Source organism: Ursus maritimus, unplaced genomic scaffold, assembly GCF_017311325.1.
Source record: "Ursus maritimus isolate PB19 unplaced genomic scaffold, ASM1731132v1 scaffold_2, whole genome shotgun sequence".
Classification (NCBI taxonomy): Eukaryota; Metazoa; Chordata; class Mammalia; order Carnivora; family Ursidae; genus Ursus; species Ursus maritimus.
In genome coordinates this window covers 19731923-19750687 of record NW_024424452.1, presented here as the reverse complement: position 1 = coordinate 19750687, position 18765 = coordinate 19731923, and the positions used below count along the sequence as shown (strand labels likewise).

General features: G+C 43.0%; 1 long non-coding RNA gene across 1 annotated transcript in view; it reads left to right on the top strand.

Moving 5' to 3' along the window:
• The window catches only part of LOC103657804, a 278292-nt gene extending 273542 nt beyond the window's left edge, over positions 1-4750 (top strand). The window contains exon 8 of the long non-coding RNA XR_566955.2: positions 1837-4750. This is a non-coding gene — a long non-coding RNA (uncharacterized LOC103657804). The remainder of the gene's footprint in view (positions 1-1836) is intronic.
• Positions 4751-18765: the final 14015 nt, after the last annotated feature.

The following is an 18765-nucleotide window of genomic DNA, read 5'->3' as shown; positions in this document are numbered from 1 at the left end:
TATGACTTGAGAGACCTGTGGTTTTTGAATGCAGGCAGAGTCGGCAAGTCAAAACAGACGTCCATGAGGCCCATCTTGTGGACAGGGGTGTCTTTGAGACACTCCCCAGCTGGGTAGAAGTGGGTTTTGAAAATGTTCAGAATGGTTTGGACGCTTCCATCAGTTATTTCCACTTGGTACATCTTCTAGAACCTAGACTATAATTCTCAACATGACAATGGGACAGGCTGGGTAAGGAGGGAATGTACTAGCCTGTTAATCCAAGATGTGGAGCCAACGGGGCTAAAGGTCAATGCCTGAAATAGCCATGAGAACAATGCTTGAAAACTCCTTTGAAGCATCAAGTTAAATAACAGCATAACGGTCTGTTGCTTTGGGGGGAAGTGAAGCTTGGCAACACACTTTCTGTGGTGTACCATCCAGGAGCTTCCTGTTGAGAGCAGCCTGGGGCCACCTGGACAGAATAGGCTCCCCTCCCCTCCCCTCCCCTCCCCTCCCCTGCAGCATACTGGAGGAAGGGGCACCAATTTTGATTGAATTCGGGCCCTTCTAATATCTTGCTAAGCAAAACCAACTCTCCATGAATGCTCAGGAAATTCGAAGTCATCTCTCCTCCTGACTTGTTCTCCTGCACAAAGGCATTTCCAGAATATCACATGCTCCTGAAAATGTACTTCCTTGTATGTGAAACCTGCTAACAGTTCTCCTGAGACATGTTTGAACATGTAATGAGTGCCTGGGCTCCTGGTGTCAGAGCTGTGACTGAGAGGATTCTCTCCCCAAGGCAGCATTCCCTCCAAGAACTCCCACTAGATGACCCTGGGGAGCAGTTGGTGTTAACTCCAGGCAGCTGTGGTTGGGAAACCACTTTCCATAAAAACCCAGTCCTCTTTTTCCTCATGGCCCCAACTCTGGGGTGAAAAATGGAGTCCCCTACAGGCTGCTCATGATCTGCTTCTCTTCCCCTTCCATAGAATCTGCCTCCCAGGGGATCCAAATCTATCCTCATGGGCCACACCAGTTGGCGGGGTGGTACAGGCATGCAATTAAGATGTGATGACACAGTTTGAAAAGTACCAATTATAAGAATAATAAAAATGCTAGAGTCCCTCGGAGGTGAGAGGAAGAAAATTTGCCCAGGAGATCTAGAAATCTTAGCAAAAGAGGAAACATTCAAATTCAGTCTTGAAAGAACAGGAGTGGGGCACCTGGATGCTCAGCTGGTTAAGCATCTGACTTTGGTTCAGGTCGTGATCTCAGGGCCCGGGGATTGAGCCCTGTGTCAGGCTCTCTGTTCAGCAAGAAGACTGCTTCTCCCTCTGCCCCTCCCGCTTCTTATGCTCACTCGCGCGCTCTCTCTCTCAAATAAATAAATAAAGGGCGCCTGGGTGGCTCAGTCATTAAGTGTCTGCCCTTGGCTCAGGGCGTGATCCCAGAGTCCTGGGATTGAGCCCCACATTGGGCTCCCTGCTCTGCTGGGAGCCTGCTTCTTCCTCTCCTACTCCCCCTGCTTGTGTTCTCTCTCTTGCTGGCTTTCTCTTTCTCTGTCAAATGAATAAATAAAATCTTAAAAAAAAAAATAAATAAAATATTAAAAAGAAAGAATAGGAGTTTGCCAAGTAGAGATGAGAGTGGATAACAACTAAAAAAAAAAAAAGCAAAAAAAAAAAAGCTAACATTCATCAAGCACTCACTGTGTACAAACCACTGTTCCAGGTGTTTTCATGTATTTATGTGTATTACATGTATTGCCCACACAGTATTTGCATGCACTACCTCATTTAATCCTCACAAAAATCATATGAAGTGGGTGTTAATATTATCCCCATTTTGCAGATTAGAAGACCGAAGCCTGAGAAATTATTTGCCTTGAGTCACGCTGAAAGTATGTGGTAGACCCAAGATTCCAACCCAGGCATTTTGACTCTGGAGCCATACTACCTGAAAGAGCAGAGGAGTGACACAATGAAAGGCATGGAGGTATTGTGGTGATTTCAAAATATGTCCAAATTCTTTCATATTCCTTCCCATGCATGGTGGAGTCGAATTTCCCTCTCCTCGAGTGTGGGCTGGACTTCATGACTTGCTTCTAATGAATGTAACAAAGTGGAAGTGACAGTGTGTGGCTTTTGAGGACCAAGTTATAGAAGCACGGTGCTGCTCTGAATTCCTGACCCACAGACACTATGAGAAAATTAATGTGTGTTAAGCCACAGGGGTATTTGTTACACGGCACCAGACAACTAATACTAACTAATGAGAATGGTTTGCTTCTCCACTGTACCTAGGCAGTTGGTATTTTGGGGCTGAAGCTCAGAGTTTTCAGAGAACCACCATGGAATGGTAAAGCTTTTAGGATAAATTATAAAACACTACAGCCATTCTGCAAAGCTCAATTCACAGGGCCAACTTACCAAAAACAACTGTCTGCTTCTCCAATCCTGACTCCTCACACCTCATCAGAAAATGTTTCCACTTCTCTAACTTCTTGTCAATGCCACTATATAGCTTTTATTACATCATTCTTGGTTTTGCAGCCATTTCTGGACACGCTTTTCTTCCCAACTAGATAGCAAGCCCCTGGGATGCTGGGCCCACATTTTATTCATCTTTCTCCTTGCATACCATTCTTTGGTCACTGCGGGAGCCCCGCAAATGTTTGGGGATGAATGCTGCCCACTCTGAAACCACAGGGCTGATGGATTGACTTTTATTCAATTCCAGCCAGTGTGCTGCCTTCTTGTCTTTGGCTTGGACGATAATGTCTGTGAACAGGAGAGACTGAGACCCAAGAGGCAAATTAGTTCAAAGTACCAGTTGTTGCTCTGGAAGCTTTCACCATAGAGGTGTGAAATGATTCACACCTATGTGGACTCGGAAAGGATGCATATCAGAACCTTTATGGCAGGTCAGGGGAGATGGGGCAATAAGCCAGAGGCAGAGATGTTCTTGGTGGGAATCTAAGGCCGGCCCCCAAGGGTGGTGCCCATCAATATGAACAATAGTTTGTTTCTAGGTAACATTTGATTTCTACCCTATTCTCCACTATGGGCTCAGTTCCTGCACACTGAATATATTTGATACATATTTGCTGAATGAAAGATTGCTCATGTAAAAGATAATTTTCACAACACCCAAATTGTCCAGGCTATTCCTACAGTTAAGGAGTTGGGTTTCGTTCAAGAGGAGCTTTATGGATAAAGAAGGACTGCATCCTGCCACAGGTCAAGGGCAGGCACATCCTGGGTACATCCTAGCACTGGAGAGGGGTTCAGGTAAACAAAATAGAGATAGGAGGAGCACCCCAACCGTATCAGTTGATGTAGGAGACACCCACTGCTATTATTTTTAGCTATCTATTAGTCTCTTCTCTCAGGACTAGTCCCTTGAGTTCCACTGGAGAACCACCTTTTTGCTAATGCTTGCTGTATATAATTTGAATGGAGTTAACTCTATACCTGGATCCTGGGAAGGATGTGCATCCTGGACCTGGCCAATAGAAACTCTGTAATTCTCCTGGTAACAGTGATTGGTTCGGGAATGGGCATGTGACTCAGTCTAAGCCAATGAGAATCAGAGGGACTTTTGCAGCAATTGCTGGAAGAGAAAGTTACCTGTTTTCTGGGGCCCCGGAGTCTGCAGAAGTGGGCTTCAGAGGTGCTGGCATCAAGTGGTAGAACTTGAGAATGAGGCCAACAGAGGGGAAGTCAGAGGTTGTAAAGAGTATGAAACAGAGTTCTAATGACACAATTGCAGACTCTTCAGGAGACATCTCCCAATCTATATCTGGGCTTAAGCTGGATAGGCCAAATTCTCTTTTTATCTTAAACCAGCCTGAGTTTTAGCTTTCTGTCACTTCCAACTTTAAGACCTTGACCCAAGTGACTGCGCCTTTGGCTATTATACCAGTAGGGTACTGGTATTATACCCTGGCAGGGTGCACAAAATATCAGGCTCAAGGCAGCAAGATTGAGTAAGTTTCCACTGATTATTAACCTTACTTTTGTAACTTAATAAGAAAGTTTTTTCCCCTTATGTATTCAGCGATATAAGTCCAATATATATTTTTCCAAACAGTTAAGCAATTATCTCCAAATTATTATTCCCCACAAATGTGAAATGCTACTTTTATCATATTCTAAATTTCCATATAATTTTCTTTGGGGTATTTCTAGACTCTCTGGTCTGTTCCATTGATCATGTATTCCTATGTCTTCAATTTACTGTTTCACAATTTGGCTTTATAATACACATAAATATCTGTTGAATGCTCGTTATCCTCCCCCGCCCCTCAAAACTCTGTTCTCTGTTTCAGGCATGATATTCTTATAGACGAGAATTAGAAATTTAGCATCAAGGTCTAAAAGAAGTCCAATTGGGATTGTGAAAATTAATTTAAAAAAAAAACAACCCTCATTTAGAATGGAATTGGGAGGCAGGCATGGGGAGCTTTTATGCCCAGCACCAGTCAATTGCAGACCCCACAGGAAGAGAGGGGCTTTGGACCTAGACGTTGATACTGTTTTATTACCCCAGCAGGTGGAAGGAAGGTTTCTTCCACTGCTGGCAAGATCGCAGCCGGTGAGAGCTAAGTCACAGCTCAGCCAAAGAGAAGCCACTAAACTTTGAGCTCCTGGTTTCCTCCAATGGACTTTTAGTTTACAACGGCCCCTCCCCGTTTTCCCCTATAAAAGAGCTACTCCTCTGGTGTATTTTCCAGACTTGCAATGGTTTTGTGGCAGCTTGCTAGTTCCGGGTTGCGATTATCAACTATTCCCAAATAAACCCATTTTTTTTTTTTGCTAGTAAAATAATGGGAAGTTTTATTTTTAAGGTTAATGGGATTAAGATCAGAGATAATTGGAAGTAATTGGGTCTTTCTATTCAGGATTTAGATGTGTATTTTTCATTTGCTTAAATTTTTGCAGACCTCTCAGTAAAATTTTATAAACTCACCTCATTAAAAAAAGAAAGAAAGAAAGAAAGAAAGAAAGAAAGAAAGAAAGAAAAGAAAACCAAACCAAAAAAACCCCCCAAAAAACAACTATTCTTCTGAAGCTTAGGTCATTCAATTCTGACACCTTATTCCTTCCATATCCCTTTCATCTAATGACATTCTGGACTTGCCTCTTTATTTACTTTTCCCCCCACCCCAATTTTAGTGAGATATAATTGACATACAACACTGTGTAAGTTTAAGATGTACAGAGTGATAATTTGAAATGAATCAGCGCAATGAGTATGGTCAGCAGGCATCACCTCATATAGATACGAAAATGGGAAGGGGAGAAAAAATGTTTTCTTTTCCTTGTGATGAGAATGCTCATAACAGCTTTCCAATACACCTGCAGCCCTGGGAACTGTGGTCATTGTGCTGCACATTGCATCCCGGTACTTATTTATCTCCTAACTGGCAGTTTGCAACTTTTGACCATCTTCTGTTTATTGAACTCTTGGCACACATTTTCCCATTCTGTCCCAGCCCTTGTCAACATCTGGGCTGGTTTCAGTGGCCATGCAAGGCATGTTGGTCAATGACTTCTCTAAGAACCTTGTTCTCCACTCCATCTCAGCCATCCACCCACCCTGAGGGAAGCACCCTCCACCTTGTCATCACTCCCAAACTCTTCCCTTTTAAATGGCCAACTCAAGCATGCAGACCTCTGTCCTTCCAACTTACTTCTTCGAATACTTCCATTACTACCGTTCTTTCACTTCTTAGGCATCTCTAGTTCAATGTCTCCTGTATCCCCCAGGGCCCATTCAAGAGAAAGAAAGCACACAAGTTATTGGAACAGAAAGAAATGAATTGTAACAAGTGTTAAACGGTATTGAAGAACCAAAGAGGGAAGACTCGCTCTAACTGTAAGGTAGAGCTGCAGGGAGCAGCCAACACCGCTAGCAAGGGGCGAACAAAGGCAGGGAGTTGGACTCGCTAAAACATGGAGTTTGGAGGAGGGGACCCATGGTGCTAGTTCTCAGACCTCAGAAGAGGGCACTAGGTTGGTGCTGCTGTCTTTGAGAGTGTTGGGAAAGCTGCAGACCTGATTCAGCTGCTGCTTTAGGAGGGAAGTGTCACTGCCAACAGGAAGGCAGGAAGAAGTCACATCATCATGCCCTAGTTTCTTCTCTCCCTCTTCTCTCTCTCTCCCCATCTCTATTTTTACCTCTCTCTTCCTCTCCTTCCCCCCTTCCTCCCTCTCTTCTTCCTTCTCCTCCTCCTCCTCTTTTTTAAAAAAATTTATTTATTTGAGAAGGAGAGAGAGCACATGAGTGGGGGGAGTGCAGAGAGAGAGGGAGAAACAGACTACCCACTGAGCAGGGAGCCCCAACTCGGGACTCGATCCTAGAACCCTAGGATCATGACCTGAGTCAAAGGCAGACGACCAACCGACTGAGCTACCCAGGTGCCCCCCTGCTCCTCTTTCATCTCAACCCCAGCTTCAGCTGACTTCCAAGCTGAGACAATAGTTTGACAATGGAAATTGCTTTCCTTCCATCTACCATCCCCTCCTGAATTCACTTCCTTGTGTGTCCAGCCTGGGATTACTTATCCAGCACTTCAGTAACTCTCTGGCTGATATCATAAACTCATTTGGTTCAAACAAGCAGATCGGCATCGCTGAAGACCAGCCCAGCTCTGCCTGCACACCTTACTACATTCATCCCAGCAGCTTGCTTCTCCCCACTCTGCAAAGACTGCTTTAAATCTTCTCCACTCTTCTCAGCCTTCTATCTCCTTTCCCCTTTCACTCGTTTCTGCTTCAAAGATGGGAACTTACTCTCAACTCTCTGCTCACAAGCTAACATCTGCACCAACCTTCCCACCTTCTCTCCTCTCTGCACAAGAAAGGTGGTGTTCCACGCGCGAGGGCAGGTCCCGCTCCTATTCTCTGGATCCCATTACCTTCTTTGTTCTGGAAACTTTATGATTCACCTGTCCCCAACTCCACTCTGTACCTCTGTGCTCTCTCTCTCTCTTTACCAGATCCTTGCCTTTGGCTTTTGCTAAATTTAAATTTCAATTCACTGATTTTTGAAAAAATTACGTTTGGCAAAACGGCACAGCTCACTGAGAAAACAGGTTGGCAGTTTATTATAAAATTAAACATACAATTATCATATGGCTCAGCTTATCCCACTCCTGGGTATTTTCCCAAGACAAGGGAAAGCTTATGTACACACAAAAACCAGCGCGTGAATGCTTTCTGCCACTCTTTTGGTCTGTGAAGACTGGAAATGACACAACGGCCCTTTAGCTGGTGGATGGATAAATGACCATGACACAGCCATTTGATGGGCTACCACTTGGCAAGTAGAAGGGCTTGAACTATTGATACACACAACATGAGTGAATGTGAAATACATTTTGCCACGCGCAGGAAGGCAGACTTGGAATGGGGCACACAGTATGGTCCCATGTATAAGACATTTTGGAAAAGGTGAAAATTTCGGGGACAGAAAACAGATCAGTGATGGCCATAAAAAATCCCTTTGAAATGTAGATAGATGAGTCTCTTCCACTTAAAAAACAAACACAATCTCACAAAAAGCTCTTTTGGGCCCCACCTTCCACTCTACACCATTGCCAATATCATTCTGTTACAGGAAATTTTATTAAAACAGTTGTATGTATCCATTTTTTCTACGACCTCTCCTCCCATCATCCTTCCACCAACGTCACCCCTGCTTTCATGTCACCCAGTCCATGGGGCAGCTCTCTGCACTCATCCTTCTCAACCTGGATCAGCAGCATCCCCAAAGATTTGGATCTCCAGTGTCTTCATTCAGTTTAGGGATGAGTCTTCCTGCCAAGATCCAGCTGTAGGGCCACTTGGGCCGCGGGCAAGGAACGAGCTGCAAACATTGCAAAGTAGCTTTGGAACCAGGAGCTTGAAAAGGTGGAGCTATCCCGAGTTTACAGAAAAATAAAGTATCTCACCTGCTTTGTACTTTATAATGTTTCCTCATGAAGACTTCCCCCCGTTTCTCCTGCACCATTCACGAACGAGACACACATGAGTCACGATAGCACAAAAACTGACAAGGTCCTCTTGTTTACTTAATCTTTGCCCCTCTAAATATATTCCCCAGAAGGATGGACTTCCTTTATTGAACCTTGAAGGAGATGTCTTTTCCTCCCCTGGAATGGATTCAGATTCTGGATTTATCGCATGTTCTGTGTATCTTCTTTGATTGATTGGTGCTGAACAGCTGAGCAGCAACATTACTAATTATCCTCAGGATGTAATGCAGTTGAAGAGTCATTAAGGACTCTCTAAATTTGGAAAGCATCCACTGCCAAACAAAGGGACTCTCTTCCCTCCTCAGCCAGGAGGAGAATGCACAATCAGGTCCCCTGGGCCCTCTTTGACTCAACTTGGGCTTCATTTATGTTCTAGCAACTCCGGGAAAGGAGGGCACACCCCTAATGTTGCCCAGTGACAAAGATGAAGAGGAATTCTGTTGACATGCCAACAGTTTATTTTTATCTGTTCTTTCCTAAGAACTTGGTAATGTTTCTTTCCTGTAGGGCATGGGGCTGCCATAGGGCGAGAAGATAGATAGGATTGCCTTAATCACAAAGCAAAGCCAATAGGATTTGAGAGACCAAACTATTTCCTCCATCAGCCTTGTCTCTAATGTTCAAAATTCCACTGTTGAATATAGTAAGTATCTTATGAAATTAAAGAGTTGTGATCTAATTAAAAAAAAAAACAGAGTGGGAAGGAAAAACGTATTGAACCTGATATACTAACTCAGATCATGCATGCCAAGTACTCAGCACAGTGTCTGGAGCATAAAAAAGGACTTGATAAATAGTAGCTGTTATGTCTCTTACTAATAATTGCTAGAACATTCACTAGGAACATTTTTATTGAACGTCTACTTAGTGTTAGGGTACTGTGCTAGACTTCAGGGATACAGGGTTGAATTGTCATGATCCCTGTTCTCAAAAGGCTCATGTGATGAGAGCAACAAAACACTCAGAAATCACGAAAACTCGACATTACAAGTGCTACTTAATAGGGGTACTGAGTATGATGTGACAGTGGGGAAGGAGCAGCTAGCTGGGCTGTATAGGAGAGACAGGGTCAGGAAGGACATTCAGGGCTTTGCCAGGTGAAGAATGAGGGGTAGTGCATTCTGGGCTGACAAGACCACATGGAAAAGGCAAGATGACATGGGAGGAAAATCCAGAATAGCAGGGGGGAAAATGATAAATTCAATGTGTTCATAGATTTTATGGAGAAGTGTGGAAGAAAATGGTATTGGGAAAATATCCTAAAGGCTGGAATGCTATGGCTAGGTGAATGGACTTAATCTTACAAACAAAACAAAACAAAACAAAACAAACGTGGATTCAGGTGTAGATTTCTAAGCAGGAACAAAATAAAATTGACTTTTTAAAAAGATGTAGTCATTGGTAATAAGGACAGGATTGGCAAACTGTGGCCTGTGGGCCAAATCCAGTTCCTCATCTTTTTATTTTACGTCTCGTGAGCTAAGAATTTTTTTTTAATTTTTGCATTTTTACGTGCTTGAACATGAACCAAAAGAAGAATGTTTCATGGCATATGAAAATTAGATGAAATTCAAATTTCAACGTCTATAAACAAAGTTTTAGTGAAACCCAGCCACACCCATTTGTTTATGCCTCATGCTAAACAACAGAGATCATCTAAAATATTTACCATCTACCCTTTACAGAAAAAGTTTTCTGTCCCCAGGTTAAAGGATATAAATCAGAGCAGAGGGTGTCCTGGCTGGCTCCGTCCATGGAGCGTGCAACTCTTGATCTCAAGGTCGTGAGTTCGAGCCACATGTTGGGCATAGAGATTACTTAAAATAAGTAAACAAAATGTTTAATTATTAATTAATTAATTAATCAGAGCAGAGAGAAAACAGAGGGCAGGGAAGCCAGTGTGAAGATCTGAGGAAAAAGGCACCTCACCAGTGTTTCTCAAACCCAAGTAATGTACAGATCCCCTCAAAAAACTTCTCCAGGAGCTCTAGCATTGCTTAAATAATTTGTATTCCAGTGTAAATTAAATATTTACAAACAGACATCTTGGTAAAAAATTCCTTATTCTTATACAACTCTAAAACCAAAGAGGCTTAAAAATTAAATATAGAGAAAACAAGACCACTCAATTTCACATTACCATCCTTAATTTAATGTGAGAGATGATGTCTTCCTGCTGCTACAAGATTGCTGCTTCAAGGTCCAAGGCTGGTCCCCAGATGCCTCAGAGCATAAGTGCAAGTGTCTACTGCCATGTCTGGGTGATGACTTAATTCTCTCACAACCTCCCCTGGGCAACAAATCTTCAGGAAACTTCATTCACGTAGAAGGAGAATTGGCACCATTTTCTGTAAAGGATCAGATAATAAATATTGTAAGATTGTAGCCCCCTGTTGCAACTACTCAACTCTGCCGTGATAGCTCAGAAGCACTCACAGATGATATATAAATAAATGGGTATGGATGTGTTCCAATAAAGCTTTATTGACAAAACAAGCAGTGGGCCAGAATTTGCTAACCTTTGTTCCAGATCATGGACTTCCACTAGGAAAGCGGAAAGCTGGCAGGATTTCTGTTCAGCTGAGGGGCCAGGAGGCCACTGTGAAATAAGGAGGAGTCACTGCTACAACCAGCAGTAAAATTTATTTACAAAACTGTATTTATGCAAACAAGAAATAGGGTGTCTTGGGTCTAGGAACCACAGTTTGCCTACCCTGGATATGGAATAGTGTCAGATAAAAATGACCTCTTTGCTTAACATCAGTACCCAAACCAGCTCACAGCAAGAATGATCATATTGCCACTTTTTCAGTCCAGAATGTGATTTCCACCCATGGCCTCTCAATGTTAAGAGGCTCAGAGATGCCGCAGGTCATAAGCACTTGGTTCCTACTGCAACACCCCGAAGGGGCTGGAAGTGATGGACCTGCACATTGGCCACCAGAAACTAATGCATGCTACCAGTCTGAGCACCAACGGCTGGTCCAGTTCTGAAACACTGAAATGCAGTCAGAGAGGCGAGCTGGGAAGTGTTTTTTTAATTTGACACCTCACTTTTTATCCATACGGCAAGGTATTTGGGATCAGAGTTTCAATTCTCCTTATGAAGCCCTTCTATATATAGAATTGCACCCTAACTTCATCTTGCAGCCTGATACACCAGAGAATTAATTTCATCATCATTATTATTATCCTTTAATTTTAGGCAAAGAATTCATTTTGAAAGAAAGAAAGAAATACTTGCAGGAAATAACTACTATTTGGATAAGAAACAGCCATGCTTATTAGCATTGCTAAGAAAGAAAACTCTGCCACACATTTCCCCTTACCAGATTACCCTTCTCTTCCCAAGACAGTAAATTCAGGGGGGAGAAAAAGGAGATAAAACCTGTATCTGGTGTGTGTGTGTGTGTGTGTGTGTGTGTGTGTGTGTGTGTGTGTGTGTGTTGAACCTTCTCATCTTGGTGAATGGACCAGTGGCTATTTACCAACCAGAAATGGAGGGTGAGTTCTCCCATGGAGCTTTGGTTGTGTTTTGGGGGGATTCTTAGACACGCTGTGTTCTTCTATGTGTAATGACACTTACCTGAGTTGCACTCTACACTAGGCACTGCTGAACTGGGACAGGGATGGAACACAAGAGGGACCTTGCCTCCAAAGAGATGGCATCATCGTGGGCACCACCAGAAAGTGTTAGCTTTAATTAAGTGCTTACTGTGTGCCAAGCGCTATTATCATCTTATCTTTACGGATAAGGAAATTGAGACTCATACAGGTTATATCACTTGCCCAAGGACAGCCAGTGTTAAGTGTCAGAGTCAGGTTTTGACCCTGTTTGCCCCAGTCTTTGAGCTTCCCTCCTGCCTCATACGGGAGATAAACGCCTAAAGAAAATTGCATGATACTCCAGTATGCTACAACATGGGGGGCCTGAGGTAGAGGCTCTGGAAGCATCGGGCTTGTGAGTGTGGTGGGCTACTTTTGGTCTCTTATAGAGCAAATTGACCAGGACCCATGACTTACGGGTGGGACACAAGCATAACCCAGCTTCTGCACCCAATGGAGTACTTTGCTAAAAATCCCATTTTAGATGACTCCGGGCTATTTTGGAGGGAAAAACGAAATCACAATCAATCAGGCGTTCCTCCTAGAGATCCCCATGGCTGACTCTCTCACCTCTTTCAAATCTTTTTCCAGACATCACCTTCAGCCACCTGGGTGGCTCAGTCTGTTGGGCATCTGCTTTTGGCTCAGGTCATGATTCTGGGGTCTTGGGACCAAGTCCCACATTGGGTTCCCTGCTCAGTGGGGAGCCTGCTTCTCCCTCTCCTGCTCCCCCTGCTTGTGCTCACTCACTCTCTCTCTGTCAAATAAATAAAATCTTAAGGAAAAAAGATTCAAACATCACCTTCACAGTGCAAGCTACCCAACCACCTTCTTTAGAAGGCAACCTACCCCTCCTCTGGTCTCTGTTACCCCATCCCCCCTTTTCTTTTGTTGCAGTACTGTGTAACTTACTGATTCTTTAGGTTTATTGCCTATTCTTATTGTTTATTACTTGAATCCTCCCTTTAGAATCAATAACACCCATAAGAGGACGGCTTTGTGTCTGTTTTGCTTACCAACACATCCCAAGGTCCTAGAAGAGTGCCTCATATACAGTGAGTGCTCAATAATTACCACATGAATGAATGACTGTATGAACGCATGACAAACAAACAATGGATGTAAGACAGGCTGACTGATTTTGGTGGCCCATTCCGGCCCTGACATTCTGCTCCCAAGTCCAAGGAAACTATCCTTCCATTTGGGATGTGAGCAAGTTCTCCCCTATCTAGACACCTGTCTAAGGTCTCACTGGGATTGTGCTTCTTAACTGGATCGAACCTACACATTCAATAAAACTCTCATCCTCGGTCTACTGCGCTCACCTTCATTCCGGTCCTCTGCTCTCCTGACATGGGCAGTTAAAGGAGAGAATTTCGTGCATACAGCAAATATTCCCCACATCTCCATGGCAGGCAGAGCAAACTCTGTGATGTGAGCTGGAAATACATATTTTTTTTTAAATTCAGGGGAGTGTCTTTGAGTTTGAATTAACATAATTATAAAATTTACAGGCATCCAGTGTGCTTTTTATAAGGCTTCTGTAACAGATGTGTCAAACGTCTAGTTTTGAAAGGACTTCATAATTCAGTTACAATTTCTTCTGGGTTAAAAATTGGAGTCTGGGAACTGGAGGTGGGGAGCAAGAGCAATCCATTTCCTGACATGCCATCCAAATGCAGAATGAATGCAGTCTGTAATAAAAGCTTCCTTGTTTTCTTTCACTCATTATGTTGAGTCATACCCCCTTATTAGGGTGAGGAATACTCCCCTTCTCTAAAGGTTAAAACTGACTTCCAAATTCTTTCCTGAGCACATTGAGGTATCTTCCTGGCCCAGGGTCTCTCTTTACCCCTGGAATGGAGGAAATGGAGGGTCCCAAAATGTATTCCTGCTTATTCCCTGGTGATCAAAACAAAGCTCTGATTTGACCAGTTGATGCAAAGAACAGAGTAGTGTCATCTGTGTGTTCACCCCTTGCTTATGCATATCCCACCATTTCCAAAGCCTGAAAAATCCGCCATTTATTCTGGATTATTCCCCCTACCCCACACCCCTTCCTTGGCTGTGATTTGATCATCAAAATCTGTCAATTTACTTCTAATATTTCTTGGATCCACTTGGTTTTCTCCATCTTCCCTATGCCTGTGCTGATTACAGCTACCGTATTGTTATTCCACTAAGCTATGGAATCTTGAATAAGGCCTGTCAGTAGGGTGACCAATTCATCCGGGTTTGCCTGGGAGTCTCCCCGTTTTCAAAAGGAAGATCAGTAGGGGAAGAAAGGGATAAAGAAAGGGGGGGTAATCAGAAGAGGGAATGAAGCATGAGAGACTATGGACTATGAGAAACAAACTGAGGGCTTCAGAGGGGAGGGGGGTGGGGGGCTGGGATAGACTGGAGATGGGTAGTAAAGAGGGCACGTATTGCATGGTGCACTGGGTGTTATACGCAACTAATGAATCATCGAACTTTACATCGGAAACCAGGAATGTACTGTATGGTGACTAACGTAATATAATAAAAAAACATTAAAATAAAAAAATTAAAAAAAAGGAAAGTCCCACCTCCCAGGACCCCCATCCCCCACCTCTCTGGGTCTGTCAGTCTTTTTAACTCTCTGCTTCCTTGGTTGGCTCCAGCCCCACTGACCTTCCTCCAGTTACTTGAAAGATTACAAGATCTTTCTTACCTTAAGTCCTTGGTTTTCTTCCTGAATTGCTCTTCCAATCACTCTGTGCCGGTTAGCTCATTCTTCTTCACCATTCTTCTTCTTAACCCTAACCCTAACCCTAAACCCTAACCCTAACCCGAGCTCATCATTCTTCACCGTGCTCATTGGCTTAAATGTCACATCTTCAAAATGCCTTTCATGATCCAGCCCAGCCCTAAGTTAATTTTTGACCTCTCATACTCCTTACTTTTCCTTTACACCTCTCTCAATTTGTAGTTATGTTTTATCTGTGTAGTTATATGTTTAAAAAAGCACTTCCTCATTTGAAATTCAGCTCCTCAAAAGCAGAGAGCAGATCACTTTATACAGCTGTTTTGTCTCCAACACATAGCCCAGTCTCTGGCAAGTACTAAGCCCTCAATAAATATAACATCAATAAATCTACTTTCCATGTATGTTACTTTTCCCCTTGAATTAACTCACAAGACCCTGTCTATTTTCTTTCCCTCCATCCCTGCTTCCTTCCCTTCCTGTCTTCTCTCCTCCCTTGGTCTTTTTTAAAGGAACAACCCTTGGAATTATTTGTTAATTCTACTGTTTTTATGTTGTGTTTTTTTTGTTTTGTTTGTTTTGTTTTTTTTGTTTTTTTGAGAGGAAGAGAGAACGTGTGTGAGTGGGTGGGGAGGGGCAGAGGGAGGGAGAGATTCCTGAGAAGGCTCCATGCCCAGCATGGAGCAACACCAGGCTCCATCTCACAACCCTGAGATCATGACCTGAGCTGAATGAAATCAAGAGTTGGACACTTAACCAACTGAGCCACCCAGGTGCCCCTGTTTTTATGATTTTTAAACCAATACTTGTTTGGTTTTATCAATATTACTTCCTTCATCTAATTTTTAAGAAAGTTTGTTTATTTTTTAATAATCTCTACACCCAACATGGGGCTCAAACTCACGCCCCTGAGATCAAGACTTGCCTGCCCTTCTGACTGAGCCTGCTAGGCGGCCCTCCTTTATCTCATTTTTCTTTGGTAAATTCTTTATTTTATTTTTTCAGCCCTCAGATGCATTGGCCGCCACTCTGCCTCCCACTTGATCAGCTAGACTGAGTCTGCACATTTCCTGAAGAGACTGAGCTGGTTAAATTTTGTCACTCTTTCAACACATGTTCTTCTCTCTGTGTGGTATGCCCTTCATTTTCTAATCTAACAAATATTTCATGGCTACCTCCCCACCTGTCTATTGAACCACTAATTCTTTAAGACCTGGCTCAGCAGCTTCTTGTCTGTGACCCTTTCCTGCATCCACCCCCAGATGAGTTCATCATTTCTTTGTGTCACAAGTGTACCTTAAGTAGACATCCATTATTGTACTTTGGCTGCATTGTATTTTATACGCCACCTTTCCCACTGAACTCTGAGCTCCATGAAACACTGTCTCATCTCTGTGTTTATTTAGGGGGAGGTTTAGATTCTGAAGGAAAGGGGCATGTGTAATTAGCATGGCCCTCTCTGCCATCTCCCCACCCCTTAATAAATAAAGAGAACGTCTAAAAAAGGAAGTACAACAATTCAATAGGAAAATGGGCAAAGAAACAAACAGGACAAAAAAGTATTGGGTCATGAACACTTTACAGATGCCTCCTAAGGCCATGCTCTTGGTCTGTGAGTGTAGAGGGTCTTCAGTGGGGTAATATGGGCCATCCCCTCCCAGGTATTTTCACCTTTCTTAGATAATGCAGAGGGAAATTTCTTTATTTGAAGAAAGAAAAAAACAAAAAGAGGCAAATATAAATATAAATGTGGTATAAGTAAAGAGAAATTTTTAAGAAACCCCACCCTGAATGGACTTATTCTCCGCAAAATATGATTTTGCAAGGTTTGGCAGTAGAGATGGAATATGGACCTTGATCCAAGAAGAATAGGTTTGAGGTCCTTTCAGAATATGTTATGTGGTCAGCCAGGGAAAGATTGAGGACGTTAGAGTGGTCAAAAGACCCAGTAGATAAAGAACAAATAACTCTTGCGATTGTAACAAGTGTTATGTGACATTCTAGATATTGAAGTGGGTAATGGGTGGTGCGGCTGAGGGTGGGAAGGTGGGGATGATGGAAGTTCATGGAGGCAAGTATGTCAGGGATGTTCATGAGGAACCAGTGAAGCAGCTGACCTGGGCTAAACAAGTCAAACCAGAGGGGCATGAGTATGGAGTCCCCTGGGCTCTATAGACAACAGGTTCCACGGGAAAATAGGGATGACAAGGTGAAAGAAGTTCCTGTGACCAGTGGGGAGGATCTCAGAATTCACACGAGGTTTAAGGTTAGTCAACATTAAGGTTACATCTTCTCACTGGCCATCATGCTTTCATTCCATCTGATGGAAATGAAATAAAAGTTGTGAGATGCTCAAAGAATGAAACTGGTTAAAGTGTTTATCAATCCCTTCACTGTCTATCAAATCCAATGCCAAGTACTATTCAGGTATTATAAGCTACACTAGTTCTGCCTTCTGGCTGTAGGCAGGGCAGCCCTCAGCCCTAGAGCTGCTATGGTTCCTTTGGTGATAGAGGAGATTTCAGAGTGATCATCCCAGCTTGCATCTGAGGCTTTGTTCTGGAGACAGCAAGGAGTGAGGGTCCCCTCCTCTTTCACTGGTGCTATCCAAACACAGGCTTCTTTGATTTGATGTAGAATACTGAGGGATAAGATTCTCTATACATTTTATAGGGGAAAAAGGCAAACAAGAATCATTTTTAAACACATGGGGCTTCAAACTGCAGATTTGCAGACACATTTTCCCCTTCCTTGTTGCATATCTCTCTCCTTCCTGGGAGGAAACACACAGATCTTGGTTTGCTTTCTTTAAGACAAGAGAAAAGAGTCAAAACAGTTAATCTCACATGCTTCACGTGATAAGAAAAAAAGCCAGCACAAGCTGCTGTAGGAGTAGATATTGGTAGCAGAGCCGAGGTAGGGGATTTTCCCAATGGGTTTCCATAATGATGCTCTTGGAGGAGGAGAGACTCAAGGTAATACAAAGATCCAAGGTGTGGACAGGCTCATGAATAATTCAAGTGAAATGGAAGTGATGGTCACATCCCACAAGAAGGTCAAGGAATCACAGCCAGAAGATTATGGAATTGTGGTGGCCCTGAGGATAATGATGGCAAGAGAAGAGATAAGAAGGATAAAGACGTAGGAGCCAAGGCTGACGTTTCAAACTTCAGCAATTAAGACGACGGTGGTGCCGTAAATAGAGAAAAAAGATGCAGAAGGAAAAGCCAAAGTACACTGTGCAGATGGATGGGTGAAGTGAGCCTGCCTGCGACGATAAGGAGGTGGCTTCTTGTACCACAGGTGGGAGAATATATCCAAGCCCCAACTTCTTCCTCAAGATGGCACACTAGTCCCTCTGTTTCGTTAATTATGCATTTGGAAAATTGGTCTCCAAGGCAGCCATTATGGTTGTTGACATGCATGGACTATAGTAATCACTTGACAGCTGCTAGAACTTTAGTCTTGGGTACCCTCAAATCTGCACCTGCTGTTTCTTTCCTCCACCTCTGTACTTCTGTTAGCAACATCCACAGTTGGAGAGGTTTTTAGTCCCCTCGTGTGAGTTACTGACACATGCCAAGTAGATGTTGAGCGGTCACCTCACCTCACCCACTCACTGTCTCCCAACTTTGGCATTCCAATGGTAGGTGTGAGTTGAGTTGAGTTCCTGCCCCAACAAGATGTCACAACTGTTACATCTCTGAGTCACTTTCAAATAGTCTAAATTTAACTATTGAATATGTAAGTGACAAGGGACTGGTGTTTAAAAATATTTGCATATGAACTAATTTCTAAACCATCTTGTGGGTCTCATGCCATTCATCAATGTCTCTACAGGCTCTTCAAACATGAATTCATCATGTTTTATTAGTTGGTGCTGTTTCTATGGGTCCCAAGGGGTTACCTTTGGGAGAAGATCTTTAATCACAGTTTTGAACTTTGAACTTTTTGATAAATAACCCCCCCAAAACCCCATCCTTTTTTAAAAATTTTTTTAATTTTTAAATTTATTTTATTTTATTTTATTTTATGTTTTTTTATTATATTATGTTAGTCACCATACAGTACATCCCTGGTTTCTGATGTAAAGTTCGATGATTCATTAGTTGCGTATAACACCCAGTGCACCATGCAATACGTGCCCTCCTTACTACCCATCACCGGTCTATCCCATTCCCCCGCCCCCCTCCCCTCTGAAGCCCCCCTTTCTTTATCCCTTTCTTCCCCTACCGATCTTCCTAGTTCTTATGTTCCATAGATGAGAGAAATCATATGATAATTGTCTTTCTCTGCTTGACTTATTTCACTTAGCATTATCTCCTCCAGTGCCGTCCATGTTGCAGCAAATGTTGAGAACTCGTTCTTTCTGATAGCTGAGTAATATTCCATTGTATATATGGACCAC